Source organism: Panthera onca, chromosome D3, assembly GCF_046562875.1.
Source record: "Panthera onca isolate mPanOnc1 chromosome D3, mPanOnc1 haplotype 2, whole genome shotgun sequence".
NCBI classification, from domain to species: domain Eukaryota; kingdom Metazoa; phylum Chordata; class Mammalia; order Carnivora; family Felidae; genus Panthera; species Panthera onca.
Genome location: NC_138350.1, coordinates 25,169,622 through 25,178,810, shown reverse-complemented (window position 1 = coordinate 25,178,810; position 9,189 = coordinate 25,169,622).

The following is a 9,189-nucleotide window of genomic DNA, read 5'->3' as shown; positions in this document are numbered from 1 at the left end:
GTCTCTACAATCAAGTCTCTTTTTGGTGTGTGCCTCTTGCTCCAAATACACGAATGGCCTGTTGGCTTTCGGCCTTTCCCAAACTGATGCACTTTCTTCCAGAGCACATTTTGGGTGTAGACTGGAGGGGAATCGGAACTTCTGAGTTCAAAGATTTGCCAAGGTGCTCATGCCCCTCTATGTGATGTGCATCCGGTCCCTCACTGTTCAGATGGTGCAGGTGGCTGCAGGAGAAACACAGAAAACCCAAAACATGAGGGCCCTCGCATGGCTCACTCACAACCACGTAGCCCCCGTACATACTGGGGTGCCCCATGGAATTGATATGTCAACTATCACGGTATCTATTGTTTTCCCCCAATAAGAATCCACACCCATCTTTATTTTGGTATCAGAACTTCAGTTTTGATTTGAGAACCATTCACTGGATGCAGCCTGGTGAGCTTGTCAACCAAAAGGCTTTTCCCTCCTCTACCCGAGTGGTAAGCACGTGACCCAGCCTAGCTAGTGACTCATACCAGGTGCAGCCCCTTGAAGGGACTGGGGATGGTCCCTGCTTCCTAGATCCTCAGCACTCCAATGGTCCAGCTCTTTGTTGGCCTGTGAGATATTCCTGTCCTTCTAACAAAGCCTTCCCACCTTTTCCTGGCTGAAGGTAGCCAGCATCAGCCCCTTTTCACCAAAGAGTCCTGAGTAATACATAGTAATGAATTCCACCCAATATTGACAAAGCCCCTGTCATGTGTTTGGTACCATACTGGACCCTATTGCCCTGTCATTCAAAGTTTGGGACACATTTTATGTTTGACCTATTAAGAAAACATAACCCAGACAGTAAGCAAAATGTGGACTTATTCATTCAACAAAGGTACTGTGTTGATTATGGGCAAACACATATCTAGGTGCTAGGGATACAGGAGTGAACAAAACAGACCCAAATCCCCACCCTCTGACATTTCAGTTGGAGGAATCAGAGGAAAATAACACATAAATGAAAACACAAAGTACTCGGATGCTCAGAGATGCTGTGGAGAGAAATGAAAACAGGACAGGCAGGCGGGAGCGCATGGTGGTAGGTGGGGAGAGGCAGGATAAAGAGGGGTTGCAATTTTAAACCCATTAGTCAGGGAAGACTTCACTGAGGTTTGTGCAAAACCTGGAAAATAGAATTGTGTGTGCTCTTGTTCTTGTTCCCAAATTCCATTTTGCAGGTGACTTGGTTTATAGGGCTGTTGTGGGGACAGGACCTGACACTTAAAAAGTAGATAATAAATGCCAGCTGGACACAAGTACAAAGAAGGCCTTTGGATGCCAGGTCAGCTCTGAGGGTGTGGGGAGCACAGACACTCACCCTCCCATCCTGAACCATCACCCTGAAGCATCCCAACCTGAACCATCACCCTGGGGCTGCTGACAAAGCCCCTCTTCCTTCAGGCCCTGGAAACCACTGAAGCTTTGGCTCCTTAGGATGGTTTGCAACCACGGGACCCCCATCCCTCAGCTGCTGGCTGGTCCTGCTGCACCTGTCAGTCACTGCTCTGGAAGAGCTTGGGGGTGCAGGGAGGAAATAGGGCACAGAGAGGGGGGAAAATAAATGCACAAGCCCAGCCTGAGGCAGATGGCTTTTGTTCCCATGGGGAGGGTGCTTCTAACATCTCCCATTCCTCCCTGCTGCCCCACTTCCCTACATCTGACAAATGCTCCAGGGCATGGGCTCTGGATAGAGGTGGATCTGGCTTCAAATCCTGCCTGGACATATGAGTACAGGCAATCTCCCCACCCTATGAACCTCAATTTCATAATGCCAACTTCCTAGGTCAAGGTTAGGGTTATGATGTGATACACAGAAATCACCTAGCCGTGTGCCAAACATGTTGTGAATGGATCTTGATTCACTCCTGGCTCCAAATCCTTGGACTCAGCCTCTATAGGACACCCTGGTCCCACCCACTGTGTGGTTAGGGCTCTGCATGGAGACGTTGAGCCCAAGGGCTCTTGGCCCCAGCTCCACATTAGGGTCACCTGGGGAACTTTAAAGAAAACATATGCCCGGGCTCACTCCCAGAGAGTGTGATATAATTAACTTGGATTGTATCCTGGGCGTAGGAATTTCTATAAGCTTCCAGGTAATTCCAAGGTGTAGCCAAGGTTGAGAAGCACTGCTTTGGCCCAGGGCTTTGATGTAAGCCCCCTACACTTATTCCCAAAGTATGGGATATACTTAGACACCATGCCCTTAGGCACCTTCTCAGATCATCTGATTTTTATTTTTCTAATTGGGGTCAAGAATTTGTAGAGCATCAACCATGTTCCTGGCACAGTGTTAGACACTGAGTAAAGTACCATGCCTGCCCTCAGGTAGCTTGGTGTCTGGATGACGGTACCATGGAGAGATGCCGGGCTTGAAGGCGACTCTGAAAGCAGGGAGGAATGGAATCTTACCCAGATTGGGGGAATGGGTGAAAGGAGGGGGTTGCCATGTCACAACAAAACTTCACCTTGAAAAAATGAGTAGCAATGGCCTGGTAGAGATGTAGGAGGAAGAAATGTAGCCCAGGTAAACCGGAGCAGCATGAGCAAAAACATGTGGAGGTGTGAAAAATCAAGGAGTGTGTTGGGGGGGGGGAGGGTACAGTACAAGGAGGGAGATTACCTCCAGCCAGGTCTATATGACAGGTGGAAGCCAGATAGCAGAATCCTTCACATTACAGGCACTGGGGAGCCATGGGAGGCTGTAGGTTACAAGGCAGCCTTTATTCTGTGCATAAGCATTCAGGGTACAGCTGCAATTGAGCGCTGGTGGGGGTTGGGGGGGGGGGGCAGTGCGACATCCAGAGAAGGAAAAGCCTTTGTTTGGCAATTCTCTCCCAAGCAACTTTATTTCATTCCCTTCCATCATGTAGGAACTCAGAAGTTATCAAGAGAACATCACTGCCATGGTAACGGTAAGAGAAACAAACAATGCATGCATTGTATAAAATTGTCCATAAAGGCTGTTTATTTTTCATACCATTATTTTAATAGGCGGGGATGGCAGTGATGGGATGGAGAACAGCAGGCTGTAATGGTGCCGTTAACGCTGCCTTTTCTCCAAACGACTCGAAATGCTCACAGACATTCAGACATTGGCACTTAGATCATGTCTCCGGCTGGGAACTCCCGCTGGTTTAGAGTCTCGCTGCTGGGAAGCATCACCTGTTCCCGGATCCGAAAGGCAGTGTGGCTCAATGGTTATAAACTTGAACTGGAGCTCAGACCGTCCTAGGTTCGAGCCGGCGCTTCCTGCCTGGTGGCTGATGGGCAAATTTCAGCACCCCTCTGAGCCTCTCTTTACTCAACTGCAAAGTGGAGATTCATTCATTCACTCATTCAATATTAAGATTTCATCGAAAATCTCCCTACTTTGTGTTGAAAAAGGTTCTTGCGTTCATGGAGTTTAGAATCTGGTGGGAGAACACACGTGTAAGCACATCAGTAAGTCAGAAAGATGGTTTTAGATAGTGATACTTGTTAAGGAGAATTTAAAACCGAGGAAGTGCTTTCTGAAGAGGTGCCATTCTAGCTGACCACAGAAAAATGATAAAGAGCCAGCTGTGTACCTATCAGGAGGAAAAGCCTTCCGGGCAGGTGGACAGCCAGAGCAAAAGCCTGAGAGGCACATCGGGTTAGGAATGTTTAGAGATGCAGCTTCCTACAGCAACCACCAGGCCAGAGAGGGAGGAGGGGCCAGATCTGGGGGGGGCCCTATAGGCTAGGGTAGGAGTTTGACTTATAATAAGGTCGCCTCCTACAGGTGGCTGTAGGGATTAAATGAGATATCAAATGGTCAACTCGAAGCAGCTGCTTTAAACATTTATTTGTTTTGAGAGAGAGACACAAACAGACAGAGTGTGAGCAGGGGAGGCTCAGAGAGAGAGGGAGACACAGATTCTGAAGCAGGCTCCAGGCGCCGAGCTGTCAGCACAGGGCCCGACACGGGGCTCGGACCCATGGACCGTGAGATTGTGACCCGAGCCAGAGTCAGGCACTCAAGCAGTTGAGCCACCCAGGTGCCCCAGCAGCTGCTGTAAAACATCAGCTTTTACTCTCGCAGGGAGGGCTGCCGTAGAACCCATCATCTCTTGAGTGTGGAAGCTGACACCATTGTTAAAAAGAAATGGGAGTCACTCAGGCCTTGTCCATGGGCTTAATAGGCTAATTTCAGTTGGCCACTCCCCTAGATGTAGTCAGGAACTTTCTAGGCAGTACCTCAAGGTAATCTGCCACTGAGCCTCCATCACCCAAAGGAAGATGAGGTCATCTGCAGGACGAGTCCCTGAAGATTCCCCCTAAGAGATAGTGACCTTGGCTGCAACAATCCTTTCTCTTCTTTTGCCAATAACTTCCCCACCCCCACCCTCCTTCCTATAGAAAGAAACCTATTCTGTACAACTCCTCCTCCGAGCTCTCTTCTACTTGGATGATGGGATGCTGTCTGATTCAGGAAATGCTTACTGGAGCCAGTTAAATCTTCAAAGGTACTCAGTTAAACCTTGTTTTTAACACCACAGGATGGATGAATTTCTGAACTGGGAAGTTTTGAGAGATCACTTTTCCTAATTATTTTCCTTTTGCATATGGGTGAAGTAAGGATCAGAGAAGAAAAGAGACTGACAGACCTCACACAGGAGGCAGTAGGGAGGCCTCCAGGCATTACACTTCACTCCCACTGTTCCTTGGGCTCCTGAACTCAAGTCCATCCGTGATCTCCAAGGGAAAACTTCTTGGCCTCCATTCCTGCCAATGCTGGGTGTTGATTTCTTCTGGAGAACAGTGTGGGGTGATGGAAAAACTCAGACCCTGTGAGGCTCTCCTCTTCTCCCCGCATCCTCCTCTGTCTTCCTGGGGACAAAGCCTGAGCTTTGACCAAGAAGCCGGGAAGAAGCTGAATCCCTCATGGGCTCAGGAGTTTTATTTCTTCTGTGCCCTTAACCCCAGCTGGGCTTTCTTCTGCGTCATAATAAATAGACGTACTAAACCCTGCTGGAGAAGAACTTTCTGTGGCATTGGGCCCATGTTGCTTCCTCAAGTCTATGTGATTCAGTAAAACTACTCTCTTTTTAGGATGAGCACTTAGTTCAGCACTGAACCTGTATCCTCTCTCTTACCTTTGCAAAAACCCTAGGAAGTCATCGCTGCTATCTCTCACTTCATACGGACAGGAAAACTGAGGTTTGAAGGTCACACTTGGAGGAGGAAATTCAGGCATGTCGGACCCCAATTAAACCTGCTGATTCCACAGGACACAGGTACTCTTGGGGTCACCGAACACAAAAGTCTTAGGATGGTCCATAGGTGTGTGCCTCTTTGCAGAGGGAGGCTGCTCTTCATGGTCTGAAAGATATACGCATTACAGTTTATAATGCCAGCAGAGTATATAAATATATGCAGTATCTTTAATTGATTTTTCCCCTCGCCTTTGAGGCCCAAAAGCATAAACCCAGGGAAGTCTTCGGGCTAGGTTCGCGGGAACTTGACTGTGGGGTCTTATCAGATCCTCTGTGTTTGTCCTTCCCTGTTAGCCTCCTTCACATCTCCAAAGTACACTGGCTTTCCTTCTCATCTGGCCAGACAAGCCGCTAGAGAATGCAAATCCAGTTTGCAGGCTCGCTTTGTATTCTGTAAACTTTCAGTCTGAAATAAAGGCATTGTCTCCCTGTCGGATCTCTGCTGTGCACAAGCATTCCTCAAGAGCTAGGGCAGGTTGTATAGACAGATCAAGCATTTCCAAGGAAACCAAAGAGGCCCAACTGCTTCTTTCTAGGTAGTGTGGACACACGGGATGAGGGTGGGTGTGTCACAGTCAGTCACTCCCTTGTTAGCATCTGGCCAGCGTGATGCAATGGCCACATCCCTTTGGCACAGGGCTACACCAGGCTCATAGGAAAGTTAGGAAGACCGGGTTCAAATCACAGGAAGAGAAGCTGGTTGGATGCTCTGCCTTCCCCCATCACTCAAAAACAACTTGCCTCCTTTACTCTCAAATCATCCCATTTTATCTTCCTCATAGAACCTGGAGTTCTCTGAAATTGTTAATTATTAAAGGATTTACCATCCATCTCTTACCTGTACCAGGTAAGCTCCGGAAAGCTTCGAATTGTTAATTGCTGCAACCTCAGTGTCTGGCACATAGTAGATGTTCAAGAAATATTTTTTGAAAGGATGGGTGGGTGGATGGATGGATGGATGGATAGATGGATGGATGGAGAGTTTACTACATGCCATGTGTACTATCTTAAGTGTTTTCGAATAATCATCTCATTTAATCTAAGTCCCAGCTTGTCATTGAAACAGTTTCAGAGAAGTTAAGTCAGTTGTTCAAGGTCACACAGCTGTTAGTAAGAGAGAAACCATTCAAATTCAGGTCTCTCAGGTTTCAAAGCCCGCTTTCACCACTCAGCTATACTGTCTCCCCTGGCATAGAACATCAGTCCTGGAAAGGATTTGGCACTCATGTGCCAGTCTAGTGAAATTTCCAGGCTTCACTAGACTCTCAGTTCTGAAGAGCAAAGGACAGAGTCTTCTGCACCCACAGCACCTACTACAGAGTTTGGCACCTACTAGCTACTCAATAAATAGAAGATACTCAAAGAGTATTTGTAGATAGATGGATGAGTGAGGGCATGGTTGAGTGGATGGATGGATGGATGGATGGATGGACGGATGGACAGATGGAGAGATGGACGGATGGATGGATGGACGGATGGACGGATGGATGGATAGATGGACAGATGGATGGATGGAGGGATGGATGGATGGATGGGTTACTGGATGGATAGATAGATGGATGGACAGATGGATGGATGGATGGATGGGTCAGTGGATGGATGGATCCATGGACGGAACGACGGATGGATGGATGGATGTATGGATGTATGGATGGATGGACGGATGGACGGACGGACAGATGGATGGACAGATGGACAGACGGATGGACGGACGGATGGACGGATGGACGGATGGACGGATGGATGGATGGATGGACGGATGGATGGAGGGATGGATGGATGGATGGGTCAGTGGATGGATAGAGAGATGGATGGACAGATGGATGGATGGATGGATGGATGGATGGATGGATGGATGGGTCAGTGGATGGATGGATCCATGGACGGAACGACGGATGGATGGATGGATGGATGGATGGATGGATGGATGGATGGACAGATGGATGGACGGATGGACGGATGGATGGACGGACGGATGGACGGATGGATGGATGGACGGATGGATGGATGGAGGGATGGATGGATGGACAGATGGATGGACGGATGGACGGACGGATGGACGGACGGATGGACGGATGGATGGTTGGATGGATGGATCCATGGATGGAACGATGGATGGATGGATGGATGGATGGATGGATGGATCAGTGGATGGATGGATCCATGGATGGAACGATGGATGGATGGATGGATGGATGGATGGATGGATGGATGGACAGATGGATGGATGGAGGGATGGGTCAGTGGATGGATGGATCCATGGATGGAAGGATGGATGGATGGACGGATGGATGAATAGCAAAACAGTCCCAGAGAGGCTGATGATTCACCTAAGATTACACAGCAAGTCAGCAGAGGAGGGATCAGAATCGAGGACTCTAACCCACTTCTCTCTCACACACACAACACCAAAGCTTTGAGAATGAAATAGTGTTTTTCTTACAGTCTGAACAGAGCTCAATTATTTAGTGCATCAGCTCATGGGAACTTCTCTCTAACCCCATAAAATAAGTGTTATTGTATCCCCTCATGTCACAGGGATATTATATCCATTTGTATCAATCACCCCACACTATAAGTGTTATTTTTATCTCTTCTCCTCAGAAGAGGAAAACAAGGCTCAGAAAGGTTAAATAACTTGCCCTTCTTACCCAGCAAAAGAGGTGAGGCCAGGATCTTACCTTTTGTCTCCTGACCAATTTTAAGTGTATAAGAGCTGATTTATCTAATGGCAACATACAGATTTGTGGGCACACATCTCTACACGGAAGCTAGATTCTCCCCCTGGGCAGCTGTGGGTGGCAGAGAATCCACCGACACCAGAATGGACGGACACACAAGGTGTCCTGTGGTCACAGAACACAAGCCTGACAAAAGGTAGACCAACTGTATGATTTTGAGCAAGTTACTATCTCCCTGAGCCTCAATCTCCTCATCTGTAATATGGGTATCAAAATTGCCACAGCAGATGTTTTCATCCGCAAGCCGCTCTGGTCCCAGAATGCTATTCCCATCATGGTATTTCTTCTTGGAGGGGGGGAGGGGAATCTTAAAGACAGAGAGAGAGAAAGAGAGAGAGGGAGAGAGAGAGACTTCCCACCATCATAATCTCAGATTGCAAGGTCCTATTCTGTCAGGACTTTTCTCCATGCCATGTTTCAGCAGGCAAGCAGAATGAGGAAATCCCTGTCTGTGTTATTCAATGGGTTAATGATTTACGATATCACTTCTTCTGTGTAAGATACCTGCATGCAACTAATGACCTTCTCAACACCCAATGCCTTTATCAAAAGAAGTAACCCCCGATGGTGGACTTTTAGTCATTGTGGCCCGTGGTAACGAGGGGGTACCAAAGCTCCAGGGGACATCTACTGAACCATAGCATGGAGACAGCCATCAAACTCCTGAGGTGGGAGGAGTGCCAGCTCTGGACTCAGACCTGGCCTTGAATCTACCTTGTCCCATCGCTTCCTGGCCACGTGACCTCAGGTGGGTTGTGACCTTCTCTAGGACTCAGGTGCTTATCTGTCAAACGGAGACAAGCACGTCTCACTGTGAAGGATCGTTACGAAATTGAAATGAGCAACGCTGCACACTGTGGTATAGTACCTGGCAAGCAGGAGATGCTTATAAACACTGGTTTCTTGCCTCCAAGTGTGGAGCTGGCCTATCTCTTTGTTTCTCTCTTCCTCAGTTTCTCCTGTTCTGTTTTCCTCAGCTGCCTTCTTTATGTTTCCCTTCAAGGATTATTATTGGACCCCTACTGCATGCTAGCACTGTGCAGGCCCTAAGTGTTTGGTGACGGGTGAGACAGGCAAGGCCACTCCTTACAGGGCTTTATGTCTAATATGGCAAAGCAATGGGGGGGGGGGGGGGGGCTTCATCTTCCCCAAGGAAGAAGTCAGCTCTCATACACCCCCTG